At 44.2% G+C, this 19692-nt stretch overlaps 1 long non-coding RNA gene across 1 annotated transcript; it reads left to right on the forward strand.

Moving 5' to 3' along the window:
- Positions 1-856: 856 nt before the first annotated feature.
- LOC132207848 (uncharacterized) lies at positions 857-17703 on the forward strand. Its single transcript, XR_009443908.1, has 3 exons — positions 857-1037; positions 6370-6527; positions 15042-17703. It is a non-coding gene; the product is annotated as an uncharacterized LOC132207848 (long non-coding RNA).
- The last annotated feature ends 1989 nt before the right edge of the window (positions 17704-19692 follow it).

Raw genomic sequence — 19692 nt, forward strand, 5'->3', positions numbered from 1 at the left:
TGAAGTAAACTACAGTGACAAACTCAGACAGCTACTTACAGTTGAATGTGGATTATACTGCTTAAGTCAATAACTAGGCAGTAGAGCAGGGGAACAACTTATTGGAGTTTTTGCAGCCTCGGTCTTCAAACTTTTTCTTCTGTCTTGGGCTTTTATCTTCTGATTCTCGTTGCTTTCCATTGCACAGACCTTTCTTGAGAATCTCTTTTCTGCTTGTTCTTTTTTGATTAACCTCCCTCTCTGCCCAATCACAGTTCATATGAACAACACTCACCTCACGTAACCACGTGATGTTCTTCATATTCATAATTATTCTCTTTACATCTTACCTGAGGACTGTTATACCTGAATTTATTACCCTTATTTCACCGCCATTTCTCTATTCGCTGACAGAGCGGTATCAAGGGTATCTTTAGCTTTGAGCTGCCGGAAGCCTTTTCAATCGCGACGTATTAAAAAAAATAACAAAAGAACTGGGAAGTTGTAAATCAGGAACAAAAACAAAGTTTCTGGAAAAGCTCAGCAGGTCTGGCAGCATCTGTGAAGGTAAAAAGACAGAGTTAACGTTTCGGGTACAGTGCCCCTTCCTCAGAGCGACTTATTAAAACCCCAGGATCGCTAATGTAACAATCTTTCTCATCCAGTTCTCAGGCTCATTTGTCTCAAAATGCAACATTGTGACGACGAGCATTTGCTTCCCACAATGACAACACGAAGCACTGCGCAAGCTCCAGCTCACCATGGCGTCTGGGTGATTGATGTCAGTGCAGAACCAATAGGAACACAGTGTGCCTTCAATGACCGGGCGGATGTCACCCAATCGGAATGAAGAGAGGGCGGGATAACTCTACCCACGTGATCATCCACGAGCGCCGTGCAGGGTCGCTGAGAACAACAGGAAGTGCAGATGCCGGAGAATTCGAGACAACACGGTGCAGAGCTGGATGAACATAGCAGGTCAAGCAGCATCAGAGGAGCAGGAAAGCTGGCGTTTCGGGTCTCGATCCTTCGCTGAGACCAAGATTTGTGCAATTGAGGTAAGAGCAGGACACGGTAAAGAAAGCAAAACGGCAGAAAGCGGGAGGGGAGTGATATTCGTATGGGTTTGGAAGTTTTATAAACACTTCGTGCACGTCGGAAAACACACATTTGAAACTAGCAGACTCACGTGTGCAGAAAACAAATCATTGCCTCAGATGGCATGAGGCCCGTGTGACCGCCACCATCTTTATCGGGGGCAATGATCTGCGGGGCGCATGCGCGGCAGCTTTGAAACTTTGAAAGGTCCGAGGTGAAGCTGGGCGCATGCGCAGCCGCCTCTGGCAGAAATTGAGCGAACAAGGTGTGGAGTTGGAGGAACACAGCAGGACAGGCAGCGTCAGAGGGGCAGGAAAGCTGGCGTTTTCATGCCTACACCCTTCAGAAATGGGGGAGGGGAAGGGGATTCTGAAATAAACAGGGAGAGGAGGCAGACAAGTTAAAGAGGTGGGGATGGAGCAGGTAAAGGTGGGGATGTAGGGAGGGGATATTCAGTCTCGGGAGGAGGGGATAGGTGAGAGGAGGAACAGGATAGGGAGGTGGGGATGAGCAGTTGTTTATTGCAAACTGAGTGGAGGTGTTCAGTAAAGTGGTCCCTAAGCCTCTGCTTGGTTTCCCTGATGTAGTTGAGGCCACAACGGGTACAGAGGATGCAGTACACCACATTAGCGCCTGCATTCCCCATACAGATGGCCTAAAAGCCCTATGCTATTTCCTGTCCTGCAGGTCTGACCAGGTCCCCTCTACTGACCCCCTTATGCGCTTAGGTGAACTCGTCCTCACCCTCAACAACTTCTCTATCAATTCCTCCCACCTCCTACAGACAAAGGGGATGGCCATGGGTACCCACATGGGCCTAAGCTATGCCTGCCTCTTTGTCGGAACAGTCCCTCTTCTGTACCTATACTGTGCCTGAACCCCATCTCTTCCTCCGGTACACGGATGACTGTATCGGCGCTGCCTCGTGCTCCCACGAGGAGCTTGAACAGTTCGTGCACTTCACCAACACCTACCACCCCAACCTTAAGTTCACCTAGACCATCTCTAACATCTCTCTCACCTTCCTATACCTCTGTTTTCATCTTCGGCAACCATCTAGAAACCGGTATCCATTTCAAGCCCACTGACTCCCTCAGCTACCTAGAATACACTCCTCCCACCCACCGTCCTGCAAAAATGCCATCTCCTATTCCCAATTCCTTCATTTCAACCACATCTGCTCCCAGGGTTCCACTCCCGTACATCTCGGATGTCCTTGATTTTCAAGGACCGTAATCCCACCTCACAGCACCCCCTGCCCCTCGCAGTGATCGAGAACACCCTTGACTGTGTCTCCTGCCTTTTTACACAACTCCTACCTTGCACCCAATCCCTGCAATAACAACCGAAAAAGGATCCCCCTCATCCTCACATACCACTCCACCAATCTCCGGATCCAACGCACATTTCTCTGACACTTCCGCCATCAGCAATCCGAACCCACTATCAAAGACATTTTTCCCTCCCCACCCTTGCCTATTTTCCAGAGGGGCCACTCTCTCTGTAACTTCCTTGTCCGTTCCACTCTCCCCTCCTGCCCCACCACACCTGGCACTCTTCCCTGCAACCGCAGGAAGAGCTACACTTGCCCCCACACCACCTCCCTCACCCCCATCCCAGGCCCCAAGAAGACTTTTCACATCAAGCAGATGTTCACCTGCACATCTACTAATGTGGTACACTGCATCCCCTGTACCCATTGTGGCCTCCTCTACATTGGGGAAACCAAGCGGAGGCTTGGGGATCGCTTTGCAGAACACCTCCGCTCGGTAGCACAATAAATAACTGCACCTCCCAGTTGCGAACCATTTCAACTCCCCATCCCATTCCTCAGACAACATGTCCATCCGCAACAATGCTACCCGAAGGTTGCAGGAACAACAACTCATATTCTGCCTGGGAACCCTGCAGCCCAATGGTGTCAATGTGGATTTCACAAGCTTCAAAATCTCCCCTCCCCCACTGCATCCCAAAACCAGCCCAAGTCGTCCCCGCCTCCCTAACCTGTTCTTCCTCTCTCCTTACCCCTCCTCCCACCTCAAGCTGCATCCCCATTTCCTGCTTACAAACCTTATCCCACCCCCTTGATAAGTTCGTCCTCCCTGGACTGACCTATCTCCCCCCTACCTACCCACCTATACTCACCTTTACCTGCTCCATGCCCACCTCTTTAACTTGTCTGTCTCCTCTCCACTTATCTTCCCCCTCCATCTTCGATCTGTCTCCCCCTCTCTCCCTATTTAGGTCAGAATCCTCTTCCCCTCCCCCATTTCTGATGAAGGGTCTCGGCCCAAAACGTCAGCTTTTGTGCTCCTAAGATCTTGCTTGGCCTGCTATGTTCATCCAGCTCCACACCTTGTTGTCTCAGATTCTCCAGCATCTGCAGTTCCTATTATCTCTTATCCAAGTGTTTGTTTCTTATGGATTTCTTTCCCAGAGTGTGGGATAACAGCAGCTCGCACTGCTCTTGCTCACTTCTGTGCTCTTTGATCACCTTTGTCGGTGTCTAATCTCTTCAGTCTCTCATGATGGGTATATTTGATCTCTGTAGTATTTTACTGTTATTTTCTTATACCTTTTTGGAAATAAATTTTTTACCACCGCCCACCCCCGTCTGTGTGCTGCTCTCTTACCAGATTAATTTTTGAACGGTGTCTTTCACAGCTAGGATATATTCTCCCAGAAAGAGAGTGCATTTTTCTTCCATTTCACACCACCAAATTCTACAGCAGCTTTATTCTGTGTCATTCATTTTGCACTTCTGCAACATTTGCCTGTTTCTCCTTCCACAGATACCAGCGATCGTTGCCAAAGCCCTGTTACCTCTGGAGAAGGTGATGTTTAACTTTCATGTCTTTTTGCAGCTCAGATGAAGGTACGACCGCAATGCGGTCATTTGAGAAGCTACAGATCATTCATCTAGCGGTACTGAAGAGCTAACAGTGTATGTCCAAATCAACAAACTATTTATTTGTATTTTTATCATCTTTTATAATTTGAGAAAAATATTATCAAGAAACTTTTGACGTAAGGCCATATTAGGTCAGGTAACCAAAAAGTTTCCAAATTTGCAGGCTTTCATCACTATCTTAAAGAAGGAAAGCAAACCTTAGAGTTGGGAATTCCAGACCATGTTGCCTGGCAACTTTAGAAACAGCCTCCAATAGTGAAGGGATGATTAAACGCATTGTTGGAGTCTGGAACTAAATGAGTTATCGAAGTCTTGAAGGTTGTGTGGTGCAGGGAGATAGGGCTCATCACAGCCAGGAATTAAATCAAGGATGGGAATTTTAAATTGTTGCTTATAAATAGGAGCCTTTGTGGGTCAGGGAGCACAGCAGTGATGGTGAACAGGTCTTGGTACAAATGAACTTGTGTGCAGCAGAAGTTTAGGTATTCTTGAGGTTACAGGGATGTTGAATGTGGGAGGCCAACTGGCAGTGAGTTTGGATAGTTACGTCTAGAGGTAACACAGGAATAGATGAGAGGTTCAGCAGATGAGCTGAAACTCAGGTGTCGTTGTCGGGTCATTGTCACTGAAGTGGAAATAAATGGTTTTTGTGCTATTTATCCTCTCCTCACCTCACCTCAGTATTCAGCTGTTTGTGAATTTGTGGATCAAGTCTGTAATAAGATCAGGAACCGAGTGCCCGCCTTGACCCGAACTGGGTGTCACTGAGCAGGTTACTGCTGAGTAAGTGCTGCTTAATAGCGCTGTTGACAACACCTTCCATCACTTTACTGATGAGAGAGAGTAGACAGTTTGAGGGGAAATTGGTCGTGTTGGATTTGCTGTGTTTTTGTGCTGAACAGACCTGGGGAGTTTTCCAAATTGTCAGTAAATACCACTGCTGGAGCTGTACTGAAACAGTTTGGCTTGGAGACGAGCAAGCTCTAGAGCACTAGTCATCAGTACTATTGCCAGAGTGTTGCCAGGGCCTGTAACCTTTGCAGTGTTCATCCATTTATTAATATTATTTGAAATGAATCAAATTGGATGAAAATTCACATCTCTGATGTTGGGGACCTCTGAGGGAGTCTGAGATGGATCATCCAGTTGGCACGACTGGCTGAAGATTGCTGCAGTCTTGTCTTTTACATGGATAGGTTGGGCACCTCTGTCAGGAAGGATGGGGATTTTTGGCATGCTTCCTCCAGTGAGTTGTTCACTTGTTCATCAACATTCACGACTGTGTTTGGCAGAACTGCAGAGCTTAGATCTGATCTATTGGTTATGGGGTGGCTCAGCTCTAACTCTTGCTGCTTATGCTATTTGGCATTCAGATAGTCCTGTTGGGAAGTTTTACCAGGTTGGCTCTGATGAAGGGTCTAGGCCTGAAACGTCAGCTTTTGTGCTCCTGAGATGCTGCTGGGCCTGCTCTGTTCATCCAGCCTCACATTTCATTATCTTGGGTTCTCCAGCATCTGCAGTTCGCATTATCACTTTACCAGATTGGCACCTTATTTTTAGCTATGCCTTGTGCTGCTCTTGGCATGCCCTCTGATACTATCCATTTAATCAGTGTGGTTCCCCTGGATCAATGGTAATGGTTGGGTGCACAATATGCTGGCCCCTGAGGTTACAGATTATGCCAGAGTAAGTTCTGCTGCTGTTGATGTCCCACAAAGCCTCATAGATATCTGGTTTTGAGTTCCTGTATCTGTTCCAAGTCTGTCCCTTTTAGCCAAAGTTCGTGCCACTCAACACAATGGAGGGTATTCTCAAGTTTAAGATGAGGCTTTGTCTCCACAGTACTGCGGTGGTCGCTGTTATCAATCCTGTCACGGACAGATGCATCTGCAGCTGGGAAATTTGTGACGATGAGACCAGCTATGTTTTTCCCTTCTCTTGGTTGCGTCACCACCTGCTGCAGTCCCAGCCAAGCAGTTTTTTTTTTCCTTCAGGACGTGACCAGTTTGATTGGTAATCCTGCTGCGAACTCCTCCTGATGGTGGGCGTTGAGTACATTTCGTGCCATTTACACTCACAGTGTTTCCTCCAAGTGCCATTCAACATGGAGATTTTTAAATTAAAATTCACTCTTGGAATGTGGAAATCGCTGGCTGGACCAGCATTTATTGCCCATCCCTAATTGCCCCAAAGGTAGTTAAGAGTCAACCACATTGCTGTGGGTTTGGAGTTGCATGTCATGCAGACCAGGTAAGGATGGCAGATTTCCTTCCCGAAAGGACATAAGTGAACCTGGATAATGAGCAATGGCTTCACGGTCATCATTCGGCTATTAATTCCAGATCATTATTTAATTCAAATTCCACTATTTGTCATGGCAGGATTCGAAGCCAGGTCCCCAGGATGTTATCTGGGTCTCTGGATAAATAATCTAGCGATAATACTGCTGCCGATTTTATCACCTGCGGAGGATGGTCTATGGCATTCTGCAGGAGCCATGAGACTTCCAGGCGTCAGAGTCAGTGTCGAGTACTCCCAGGTCAGTTACTGCGGTCAGAATGGCACTGTGCTGCCACGTCTGTCCTGCTCCTGGGACAGGTCTTCACTAAAGTCAGTGATGGTGGGTGTGTCACTTAGCTATAAGATAGATTCTATGCATATGACACTGTTTCTTGACGAGTCTTTGAGCCATCTCTCCAAATTTTGCCACTCGCCCTGAGATATTCGTAAGGAGGAGTTTATGGAGTCGATCGGGCTGATTCTGCAGTTGTCTTTCCTAGTCCCTTGGTAGATGCCAAGTGGTCTACCCAGCTTCATTCCTTTGAGACTTTACAGTCACTTGCAACTGAGAGGCTTGCTGAGGTTGACAAATTTCTTTCCCTGAAGGACATTAGATTTTTTTTCTTTTTCTGCCATTAGCAATGGTTCCATGGCAACCAGTTGATTCTTAATTCCAGTTTTTTTTAATTGAATTCAAATTCCACCATCTGCTGAGATGGGATTCAAACCCAGACTTCTGTTGTACATTTTTAGTATTCTGGATAAAAGTTAAATCATCAAGTTTGTTCACTCATTTTTGAATATCTCTAACACAGGCATTGTTTCTTTGCAAACCATTGTCCATTAGCCTGTCTCCTCCATCCTCCCCTCCAACAACAAGTGTGGGAGACACATAGAAACTCCATCTCACTAAGATTGAGACAATCCAAATCGGATGCCTCTGCTGCTTCCCTCTCTTCCCCTCGCCCACCAAACCAAATTGCCTGGCACGTTGCTCATTGTTTTCGTCCTAAACTTGCATCTTTCTCCAGTCTTGTGTAAGCCTGATCAGAGTTCATCTTAATCCTTTGCCCTATTCTCGTTAAACTACAAACGTTCTAAGTCTCTCTTATTTCTCCTCCTGCTCCTCCTCCTTGCCTCTTTCCCCCCCCCCCCCCCATGCCAGTTCAGATATTGTCACTTGTTCTGTCTGCTTCTCTTTTCTGGTTATGTCCTTCTCCCCCATTCTGTTTAAAACCAATGTTTGACCTTACTGTCATTGGAAAATCCCACTCCATCTCTCTGTTTCCTGTCTGAAATCCATGTAGTCCATGTCCCTCAACGATCTATCCTTGGCTCATGCTGTTTCTCACCGACATACTGCCAGGAGGTGAGATCTTCCACAGGCACCGTGTTAGGTTTTGCACATATACTACAATATTCAGATCCAACTCCCCTCCATCACTCTCCTTTGCTCCACTGTTACTCAATTCTAAAACTGCTTATGATGCTTCCGCTACTTGATTAGCTGAAATTTCCTCCAATAACACTTTGTGATAGTTAAACACATTGCCTTCAGTTATTATTACAAATTTTTTTTCTTACTACTGTACTGAATCCATCCCTCTCATTGGGAAATGTCTGAGGCTGAACTGCACACTTCTCAATATGCTCTCATATCTCCCCTCAACATGAACATCTTAGCATACATTTTCTCAATCACATGCCAGAAATTTCAACCTCTGAAATGCTCCTTCTCTCCACCTCACTTATAACTGAAACCCCTTATCCATGTCTGTGTTGCCTTAAATTTGATCTTTCCAAAAGAGATCCCTCTATTCGCTGCCTTATCAAGAATCTGCTCCCCCGATCGGAAATATCCCCTGAGCATTTATCCCGTCAACTCCCTTAAGAGTCTTGTATTTTTAATTGGATCATCTCTCATTCTTCTAAAATCTAGTTAGTAGATTCCAAACCTATTTAGTCTTAGCTTAAAAGATAATCCCTCCAAACCGGTGATCATCCTAGTTCATCTTCTCTGAAATACCTCCAATGAAGTGATGAATTTGCTTAAGTGGACCAAAAAAAGCTGCTCACATTCCTCCAGATGTGGTCTTAACAACAATTTGTACATTTGCCCTAAGACATGTATTCCAAACTCTTATACTGCAAACATCATGACATAAGGGATAACATCCCTTTGCCCTTCCTGATTTCCTGTTGCAACTGTGTGCACGCTTTGTATTTCCTGCACAAATATTCCTGAGTCCCTATGTGATGTAGTTTTCCACAGTTTTTACCTTTTAAATAACACTGTTCTTTGTTTGTCTCCTCAAGAATAAACTTCACAATTTCCCACATTTATACTCCATTTGCCAACTTGTCACCCATTTATCAATATCTCTCCATAAACTGTAACCCTCACGGAACCTGACTGTTATCCCTTCATGAGATCCTCCCTCCATTCTTCTAATCTTTTTGTTGGGAGCACTGGGCAAGATGACACGTATATTATTGCTGCCTTTTTAAGGGGCATCCTTTTGAATGACTGGGAGAAGCTTGCAGTCCATTTCTCAAAATCGAGACAACTTGTTCATCAAGTTGTTTGATTTTCCAGCCCAATGTCTCATTGATGTGGCAGTGCAGCAGCACAGAAGAAAAGGAAGTGAATCCTGCCATGTGCATCTCTCTAAATCATGGCCGTTCTTTGCCATATGTCAAAGACCTGCAGTTCTGGTCAGTGACATGAAGTCTCAAGTTAGAAATTCCGAGAAACCCAAATAGATTTCTCCCTGAATCAACGACTGACCTCCACAAGGGATAATGTGTAATAGGGACAATGCACAGTTATCTTCGGCCACAATGTGGGGATGTTGTGAATTTCTACCCAGACTGACAGTGATGGATTTCATGAATTTGTGTTACAGGATAATAGAAGGGGACTTCCATGTGGGGAACTCAATAATTTTAACACCAAACTCTGACAGAATTACTCAATTCATCAGCACCTGGATATTTGCATTGTGTGTGAATATTGTGTTCCTGCTCATTTCTCATTTGCCGTGTAAAATTTCTCTCTTAAATCACCCCATTTTCTCAATAGATCGTCCCTAAAATTTTCAATGTGTCCTGTAATTTTTTTTAAGATCAGTCATGAGTCTACATTTTATCATTCTAAAGTGTTTCTTTTGTAAACACCTCTATCAAAGGTCCCCTCAAAATCCTTTGTGACAAGGAGAGCAATCTCAGTTTCCCCAAACACCTGATTCCCCAATGACTGTTTGCTGTCTATAAGGCACTCGTCTGGATTGTATTGGAACATTTTCCACTTCCCTGCATGCGTACAGCCCCAACACTGTTCGAAAAAGTGAACATCCTCCAGAAGAAGTGCTCTGTCAGAGTCGTGTCCCATCCACCACATTCGACATTCCCCTCTACACCACCAAGGCACAGTGGCATCACTGTGCCAAAGGTAAAGTCACCATTGTCCTAACTGACCATTGGGCTGGTTTAACCTGAAGATTACCACACCCGACTCGAGGGGAGAGGTTGAGAAGGAGAGTCCATCTATTATAGATGGATATTTGCTGTGTACCAGCAACGCCCAAGTCAAATGAAAGAATAATGTCAAAAAAAAGCTCTAACCATGCAACTAAAAACCATCTCCCTACAAACCATTCTGTTAAATCTCCTCTGCCCCCTATCAGGGACCCTCCCGTCCTTCACGGTGTGTGTGGGATCTTTGGTTTGCACAGACTCAGCTCGTCTCTGTTCCTGTCTGTGATGTCATCATGCTGTGACAATGGTACTGAACCTCACTGTCTGTGAGGGTGGTAGGCACAGAGATCCTCATAGCGTTTAAGGCATATTTAGATGCACACTTGTGATGCCAACGCAGACAAGTCTATGGGCCAAGTGCTGGAAAATTAGTTTAGAGTCGTTAGGTAATAGTTTTTAACTGGCACAGGCTGGATGGGCCACAGAGCCTTTTTCTGGACTGGAGACCTTCGAGACTCTTCACATAGGAAGATGCCAAGCAATATTTCAAGCCATTTCAGAAAATGAGATACTACAATGATCAATCATGAGCTATTCAATGTTTTCTGGAGAAAAGTGAGGTACAGCGATGAAGTGGTTTACCAAGAATTTCTGGAGCTTGAATCCCAGGAAATTGCAGGTGCCACCATCAAGTGGAGGAATAAAAATGGGGCATCATCATTAGGACTGTATTAGAGGAAGGGACATGTTGAGATTTGTGAGGCTGGAGAATATTAGAGACAGGAAGGGTTCTGAGACTGGAGAAGATTTCAAAAGTCGGGAAAAGTGAGTTTGGAGGAGGTTACAGAAATGGTGAGGATTGTGAGGCTGGATTAGATGTCAAACAAAGGGAGGTTTGTGAGGGTAAAGACAATTAGAGCTAAGGAAGTTTATATGGGCTGGAGGATTTTGGAGACAGGAGAGTGTTGAACAAAGAACAAAAATTACAGCACAGGAACAGGCCCTTCGGCCCTCTAAGCCTGTGCCGATCCAGATCCTCTATCCAACCCTGTCACCTATTTTCCAATGATCTGTATCTGCCTGCTCCCTGCCCATTCATGTATCTGTCTAGATACATCTTAAATGATGCTATCGTGCCCACCTCTACCACCTCCGCTGGCAATGCCTTCCAGGCACCCACCACCTGCTGTGTAAAGAATTTTCCACACATATCCCCCTTAAACGTTTCCCCCCTCACCTTGAAACCTGGAGGAGATTAAAGGTGAGGTTTGTGAGACTGGAGAATCTACAGAGAGGGTAAGAGTTTTGAGGCTAGAGGGGGATTCCAACGATAGGCAGGTCGTAAGGCTTGAGAGGGATTCCAGCAACGTGGAGGGTGGTGAGGCTTGAGGTGATGGCTACAATAGTGCAGGTAGTGAGACTCGAGGGCCATTCCCATGATAGGGAGGGTAGTGAGGTTTGAGGAATGATTCCTCCGATAGAGAGGGTGTTGAGGCTTCAGCGCAGATTATCGTCTGAACAGCACAGTGGTGTACTTGAAGCACGTGGAGTGCAGCATTTACAGAAAGTGGTTCAACACCACTTTCTGCAAATCAAATAAAAATGGCAATCAATATTACTCTGGGCAGCAAAGGCCACATCCCATGAGTCAATTAAAATTATGATGTGTTTCTGGTTTGGAGAGAGCTAGAAGAAGCTGAGATAATTCTCCTTGGGGCTGATTAGGAATGATTTTGTCGAGTAGTAGGTTTGTTTCCAGGATATTAGTTTGCAGAGAGAAATTATTAACATTGTGCAATGTTTGGTAACTGCAGAATACAACATCCAGATAATTGGCAAATAATGCAGGGTGAAAATGTGAAGATTACTTGACTCAGCAAGTTCCCAGGACCTGGAACAGTCTGAATGGCAGCTGGATGCAGATTTAGCAGTGATTCTCAAGAGATTTGGGATTTAACTTTTCAAGGCATGATCAAGAGGGTGGTGGACAAATGGTGGGAGAATTGGGTCAGATATGCAGCATCTCTAGAATAAGAGTAAAGTCTTTGACAGGGTTCCACATGGTTGACTGATGAGTAAAGTTAGATCACATGTGATTCAGGAAGAGCTTGCTAATTGGAAGCGAAATTGGCTTAGTTGTAGGAGAGACCGTGGTGCTGCAGGATTTTTCAGAGTGGAGTTCTGTGACCACCGTGTTCCACAGCAATCGGTACAGGGTCCACTTCTTTGTTTCTCATTAATATAAATGATTTGGAAGAGAATTTAAGGGACAAAAGTAATAAGTTTGCAGATGATACTAGAAATGGTGGTTACAGTAGTTAGTGAAGGCTGTCTAAGATGACAGTGAGATCTTGATCAATTGGCTCAATGGGTTGAGGAGTGGAGGATGAAGTTCAATTTGAATAAATGTGAGACATTGTATTTTGGTAAAATGAACAAGGGTAGGACTTGCACAATTGATGGTTGCCCCCAGGGTAGTGTTGTGGAACAGAGAAATGCTGAGATTCAGGTACATAATTCTTCGAAGTTTATGGAGATAAGTAGACAGGGTGGTTAATAAGTTGTTTAGCACACTTTCCTTCATTGCTCAGAACTTTGAGTATAGGAGTTGGGATGTTATGTTAAGATTGTATAGGACATTGGTTAGGCTTCACTTGTGGTATTGTGTGCAGTTCTGGTCACCCTGTTACAGGAAGGACACTATTATTAAACTGGAGACAGTTCAGACAAGACTCACTGGGATGTTGCCAGGATTGGAGGGCTTGATGATCAAAATCGACTGCCAAAGCTAGGACTTTCCTCACTGCAGTAAAGGAGGTTAAGGGGTAACCTTAGAACTTTATGAAATCATGAGGGCACAGATTATGTGACTAGTAAGGGGTTTCCCCTAGGCTGGGGGATTTCAAGACAAGGGGATATGTGTAAGGTGAGAGGAGAAATACATCTTTAAAAAACGACATGAGGGACATTTTTTCTTTTACAGAGTGGTTCATGTGTGAAACAAACTTTCAGAGTAGTTGGTGGATGCAGGTACAGTCACATTGTTTAAAAGACATTTGAATAAGTACATGTATAAGAAAGTCTTAGAGGAATATGTGCCAGATGCAGGCAGATGGGATCAGTTTAAATATAAAACTTATATTTAATATAAATTTCCAACTTCTATATTGGAGTAAGGCCAATTTTGACAGTGTTGGGCAGGTGATCAGGAGAGGCAATTCACCGGTAATGGGATGCTTGGAAAATGGGAGGCCTTCAAAAACAAAATAAGCAGAGTCCAGAGATAGTATGTTCCTGTTTACGAGAAGGGCAAGGCTGGTAAGTGTAGGGGATACTGGATGATTGGAGAAATTGAGGCTCTGGTCAAGAAAAAGAAGGCAGCACACGTTGTTCTTGACAGCACGAATTGGATCAGTCCCTCGACGTATAAGGGCAGGACGAGTACACTCAAGGGAAATTGGGAGGGTGAAAAGCAGACAGAAGCCATCTTTGGCAAATAAGGTTAAGGCGAGTCCCAAGAGATTCTGAAACTACATTTGGGACAAAAAGCAACAAGGGAGAAAATAGGGCTCCTTTAATGATCAACGAGGCTGTCTGTGTGGAACTGCAGGCTGAGATAGTAAATGAATATTTCACATTAGTATTTACTGCACAGAAGGATGTGGAGGCGAGAGAACTTGGAATCATAAATAATGGAAGTGTCCATATTACACAGGATTAGGAGGTGGACATCTTAAAATGCATAAAGGTAGTAGATAAGGCCCTGGCATCTGATCAGGTGTTACCCACAAACTCAGGGAGAGGCGAGGGAAATAATTTCTGGGCCCTGTTCTGAGATATTTGTATCACTGATAGACACTGGTGAGGTGCCAGAAGACTGCCTGACTAATGTGGTGCCATTCTTTCAGAAAGGTGGTAAGGAAAAGCCAGGGAACTATCGACTGGTGAGCCTGATGTCAGTGGTGGGTAAATTGTTGGAGGGGATTCTGAGGGACAGGATTTGTATGTATTCCGAAAAGCAAGGACTGCTTAGGGATAATCAACATGACTTTGTGAGTTGGAAATCTTATCTCACTAACTTGACTGAGTTTTTTTTGAAGAAGTGGCAAAGAAGATTGAAGAAGGCAAAGCAGTGGACATTGTCTATATGGACTTCAGCAAGGCATTCACCAAAACTCCACATGACTGATAGGTTAGCAAGATTAGATCAAGTGGAATCCAAGGAGAGTTAGCTATTTCAAACAAAATTGGCATGAAGGTAGGAGACAGGATCGTATAGCGGGGTGGGGGGGGTTGTTTTTTTTCGGTCTGGAGGACTATGAACAGCAGTGTGCTGCAAGGATCGGTGCTGGATCCACTGCTTTTTGTCATTGATACAAATCATTTGGAATGAATATTGGAAGAATGGTTAGTAAGTGTGCAAAATTGTTGGTGTAGTAGACAGCAAAGAAGTTTACCTCCAAGTACAATGGGAACTTAATCAGATGAGTCGATGGGCCGAGGAGTGACAGAAATCAGTTTAGTTTGGATAAATGGGAGCTATTGCATTATGGTAATGAAAATCAGGGCAGGGCTTAAACAGTTAGTGATGAAGCCCTGGGGACTGTTATGCAACAGAGACTCCTTGGGGTGCAGGTGCACAGTTCCTTGAAGGTGGATTGCAGGTGCAGAAGTTAGTGAAGATGGCATTTGCTATGCTTGCATTTATTGGTCAGTACATTGAGTGTAGGAGTTGGAAGGTCATGTTATAGACAGAACAAGGCATTGATTATGCTGCTTTTGGAATACCGTGTTCAGTTCTGGTCTCCCTGCTATCGGAATGATGCTGTTAAACTGGGCAGGGTGCAGAAAAGATTTAGAAGGATGTTGGAAATTTTGAGCTGTAGGGAGAGGTTGAATATGCTGGGGCTATTTTCCCTGGAGCACTGAGGGCTGAGGGGTGACCTTCTAAAAGTTAATAAAATTATGGTGGGCGTAGGGTAAATAGCGAAGGTTGTTTTCCCAGGGTAGGGGAGATGAGAACTAAACACTGGTTTAAGCTTAGAGCAAAAGTTTTAACAGGGAAAGCGGGTGGTGCCTGTATATAATGAGCTGCCAGAGGAACTGGTGGAAGCTCGTCAATTAACCATCCCAGATATCTTTTAATGTTGTATGTGAATAGGGAGGGTGTAGAGGAATATGGGTCAAATGCTTGCAAATGTGATTAGATAAATTTAGGATATCTGGTCAGCATGGACAACTGGGATTGTTCCATGCTGTACAACTCGGACTAAGCATTTTAGTGTTTTCATTTCAGATTTCTACAATTTTACTTCTGCGCTGTTCTTAGTCTTTCAGCGGGATTGAAAGGTTGAGTTACAGATCTATACAATGCCTGTCCTTCCCCCCTGGCTGTCCCACCTCTCTTTCCGTAATTTTGTGCAAACAGACTGGATTGCTTACCTGGATGATATTTATTTGTGAATGAATTTGTTCTAATGATGATCTAGCATATTCCCCAAGTGTCGCTCCACAAATGTCCAGAGGATTTCTCAGTTGCACAATCTGTTTTCTTCTGGTTTCTCACTCACTGCACTTACTTTCTGTTTGAAAGCTTAGTCTGCAATTTGGAGAATTCAAACTGTTCCACATCCAGGTCTGACAGTCATTTTGTTTATCACAACCCAATTATCTCAGTATTTTGAACATTGAAGGAAAAAGCAGCACTCACACTTTGGAGAAATGCAAATGGTTTGTGTGTCAAAGAGTCTGTGAAGATTCATCTGAAATGTCCTAACACCAGCGCAGTGACAGTGGGGAGAGACTGTGGAAATGGGAAGATTGCAGGAAGGAATTTCTTCATCCATCCCAGCTAGAAACTGACCACCAGTGTCACACTGGAGAGAGACCATTCACCTGCTCTGATTATGGAATGGGATTCGCTCAGTCATCTAACCTGCTTAAACACCAGGGAGCTCTCACTGGAGAGAAACCATTTACTTGCTCGGAATGTGGGAAAGCATTCACTCAGACAACTTAACTGCTGATACACGCGCAAATTCACACTGGAGAGAGACCATTGGCCTGTTGTGTGTGGGAAAGGCTTTGCTGACTTGAATTCCCCTCTGACACACCAGCAAGTTCACTCTGGGGAGAGACCATTCATGAGCTCTGAGTGTGGGAAAGCATCCAAACAGTGGTTCACAAAGAAGCACAATTGAAGGATTTTGCTCTCACTCTCATGATCAAATGAACCATAGTTTTGGGCTGTTTGTACTGATGTTACTGATCCTGCTCAATTAAAAGTACTGGTATTGTGGATAAAATGTTAATAACAGTTGTATATCTGTCAGGTAGAGCTTGGAAATAGTCACGTCATCACGACACATCGACACATTCACACTGACGAAAGACTATCCACCTGCACAGCATGTGAAAAGGGGTTTCCTGGTTCATCAGGACTGGTTAACTACCAGCCAATTTGAGTAACTTTTTTTTTATTCTGCTGTTAGCTGTCTCCAAACCAGGTATTTTTGGGCTTGTTTCTGGAGACCACAGAATCCCTTCAGTGTGGAAGCAGACGATTTGGCCCATCAAGTTCACACTGAACCTATGAAGAGTGTCCTACCCAGACCCTGTCTGCGTTGGTGTCCTCCCACAGTCCATTAAATGTGCAAAATAGGTCGATTGACTATGCTCAATTACCCTTAGTGTCTTGTGTGCAAAATGCAAGGACAGAGTAGGGTGTGAGACTGGGTGGGATGGTCTTTGGAGGATTTGTGTGGACTCAAGGGACTGAATGGCCATCTTCCACACTGTAGAAATTCCACACTGTAGGAATTCTATGTTGATCTCGATGGCCCTTTATTTGTTAGTTATGCCTGGTCAATATGTCTGCACACCTTTTACAATTACGGATCCTATTGCTCTCCACAGACACATTTCAAATTTTAATAGATATTTGTCGATTGGAAATGATGTAATGTTTTCTTTTGATTTTTGGCCACAAAATGAAAGTTTTAAATCTAAACAAAAGATTGGGATGAGTCCTGTACTATATCCTGATTGCATTTTCCCAATAGGCTATGAAACCTGGTGCCTACTGTGACTCTGTTCGAGGCGGGGTGGGAAAGATCTTCAGATCTTTACCTGTAGTCCATAGCAGTGATGGATCTCATGATGAATACCGATACAGTAGGCATCACACAATGTCTTGGTTTATTTTCTATTTAGTCTGCTGTCCTTTACTCCACAGAGACCGAGATAATGGTCTGCGGGCCGAGGTTTGAATCCCACCATTCCAGATGGTGGAATTTGAGTTTTTTTTTTAAAAAATCTGGAAATAAGAACCTAATGATGACTGTGAATCCATTGTCATTGTTGGAAAAACCTATGTCCTTTAGGGAAGGAAACTTCCAATGTTATCCAGTGATATCAAGATCCCATGAATGAATTTTTTAAAAAATGTCCTGCAAATACATTTATCTCTGTCTTAACTTATTTTACAACCGACTGTTCAAACTGGTTGATGGTCACTTTCCCCTTTGATCAAGTTGTGTCCATTTCATGGTTGAAACAAAAAAAAATGCATGAATGGAACCATAGTTGTTCTTTGTAGGAACAATACATGCTCTGACATGTTTGAAAAAGAAAACTCATCTCACTTATGAGCCAGATATCAAAGTTGACCAGATCCTGATGCTGTGTGAAATTCTTCACTGTCTTATCTACTTGTGTTGCTGTTTCAGGGAGCTATGGACTTGAACCTCCCAAACTCCTGAACACCTTGAGAATTTCATCAAACTGACCCCCAGTGGCAGGAATGGACAGGGTCAGCTTGGAATGATGAACATAATTCAGGCTCAACAAATCTACTGGACCATTTTGAGAATGTAATTAGTAGTGAGTGTGGCCACCTCTCTGTACTGTAGTGATACAGATCCCCTGATCCTGCTTGCCCCAAATGGCTGATATTAAATTATTCCTTAGACATGCTGTGTCAGGATCTTCTGACTGAATCCTGTCTTCCTTGCCCTGACTGAGAACTGTTTCCCTGAGACTTTGAGATGTGACCATTCAGTCGAAACACCCATCATTCAACTCTCTCCTGAGGGCCATGAATGATTCTGCTTCCAGCGCCCTCTCAGGCAGTGCACAGCCGGCAGGAACCACTCGCTGAAGACGGTGCATCTACCTCCCTTGATAAACGTTTCTCGTCGTTGCAAAAAAAGGCAAATCACCACCCCTCCCTCCAAACCCATCCCACCCCGTCTGTTTCTTTGGAATGTGTAACTGCCTGCAGTGTCAGTGTGCCTGCAGTTATAAAAGGGTCTGATTTTGTGCTGTTCTGTTTCGTGCACGAAACAAAATGAACTGTTAGCAATGCAAAAAAGTCTGCCTCTTCCCAAATCAAATCAAATACTTGAAACAAATTCTAATTCTGATCGAATAATATCACTGTCAGGAAGAACTGGGTCACAAATATGAACACAATTTCTTAGACTAATCCATCTGACCTGGAATATTATGAACTCTGGTCTCCAAACCACTCCAACATCCCTAACATCACTCCCCTCCCTTCATGGATGATGGATATTAAGTTCAGTACATTGAATAAGTCACGAATGGTTTGGCTTCGACTCCACACATTCCAATTACACTCTGCTAATTTAGAATTGCAAATTAAGATCCAAGTGCTGTAGAGATATAAAGGATGGAAACATACTGATTGCTGCAACTTGTCTATTCGAACCAGATATCCTAAATTATTTTAGTTCCATTTGCCAGCATTTGGCCCGTATCCCTCTGTCCCCTTCCTGTTCATTTATCAATCCTGATGCTGTTTAAGAGCTGGGATTGTACCACCTCCTCCATACATGCAGCATTCTCTACATGCAAAACTGTCCCTCAGGTCCCTTTTAAATCTTTCGCCTCTCAACTTAAACCCATGCTGTCGGGTTTGGATTCCTTTCCCTGAGGAAAAGGTATTGCCAATTCACCCCATCCAAGCCCCTCATGATTTTGTAAACCTCTGTAAGGTCACGCCTCAACCTCTGACATTCCAGGGAATCAGCCCCGGCCTAGTCAGCCTCCTTTCCCTGTAGCTCAGACCATTCAATCCATGCACCATCCTTGTAAATCTTTTCTTTTTCTGAAACCTTTCAGTTAAACAACTTTCCTGTAGCAGGGATATTATACTGAGTGCAGTATTCTAAAAGTGGCAATGTTCTGTACATCTGCATCGTAGCACCCAAACTCCAATACTCAAGACATTGATAATAAAAGCAAGCATGCCAAATGCCTTCTTCACCATCCTGTCTAACTGTGGCTCCGCTTTCAAGGAACTATGCATCTGCACCCCAATGTCTCTGTTTGGTGACACTCCCCTAGGCCCTACCATTAACTTATAAGTCCTGCCCTAGTTTGCCTTACCAAGTCGCATCACCTCACATTTATCTGGACTCTATCTGCCACTCCTTGGCCTATTGGCCCATCTGATCAAGGTCCCTTTGTACTCTGAGATAACATTCTTCACTATCCACAACAACATGGATATTGGGGCCATCTGCAAACTTACTAGCCATCCTTCCTATGCTTCCATCTAAATCATTTATATAAAATTATGTGTAAGCAGTGTCCCAGCACTGATTCTTGTGACACACCACAGGTCACAGGTCTCCAGTCCGATATATAACACTCTACCGTCACTCTGTTCCTCCTGCCTTCTAGCCAGTTTTAGATCCAAACCACTAGCTTCCACTGGATTCCATGTGATCTAACCAGTCCACCATGAGGAACCTTTTAAAACACCTTTCTGAAGTGCATCCAAACAATGGTTACCCTGTCTGCCTTCATCAAACTTCTTTGTCACCTCTGCAAAATCCTCAAGATAGTGGGACGTGATTTACATCACACCAACACCAGAGTCAGATAACTGAGAACAGCACATGAAGCAAAATATGTACATG

The sequence above is a fragment of the Stegostoma tigrinum genome, unplaced genomic scaffold (genome assembly GCF_030684315.1).
Source record: "Stegostoma tigrinum isolate sSteTig4 unplaced genomic scaffold, sSteTig4.hap1 scaffold_179, whole genome shotgun sequence".
In the NCBI taxonomy this organism is placed as follows: Eukaryota; Metazoa; Chordata; class Chondrichthyes; order Orectolobiformes; family Stegostomatidae; genus Stegostoma; species Stegostoma tigrinum.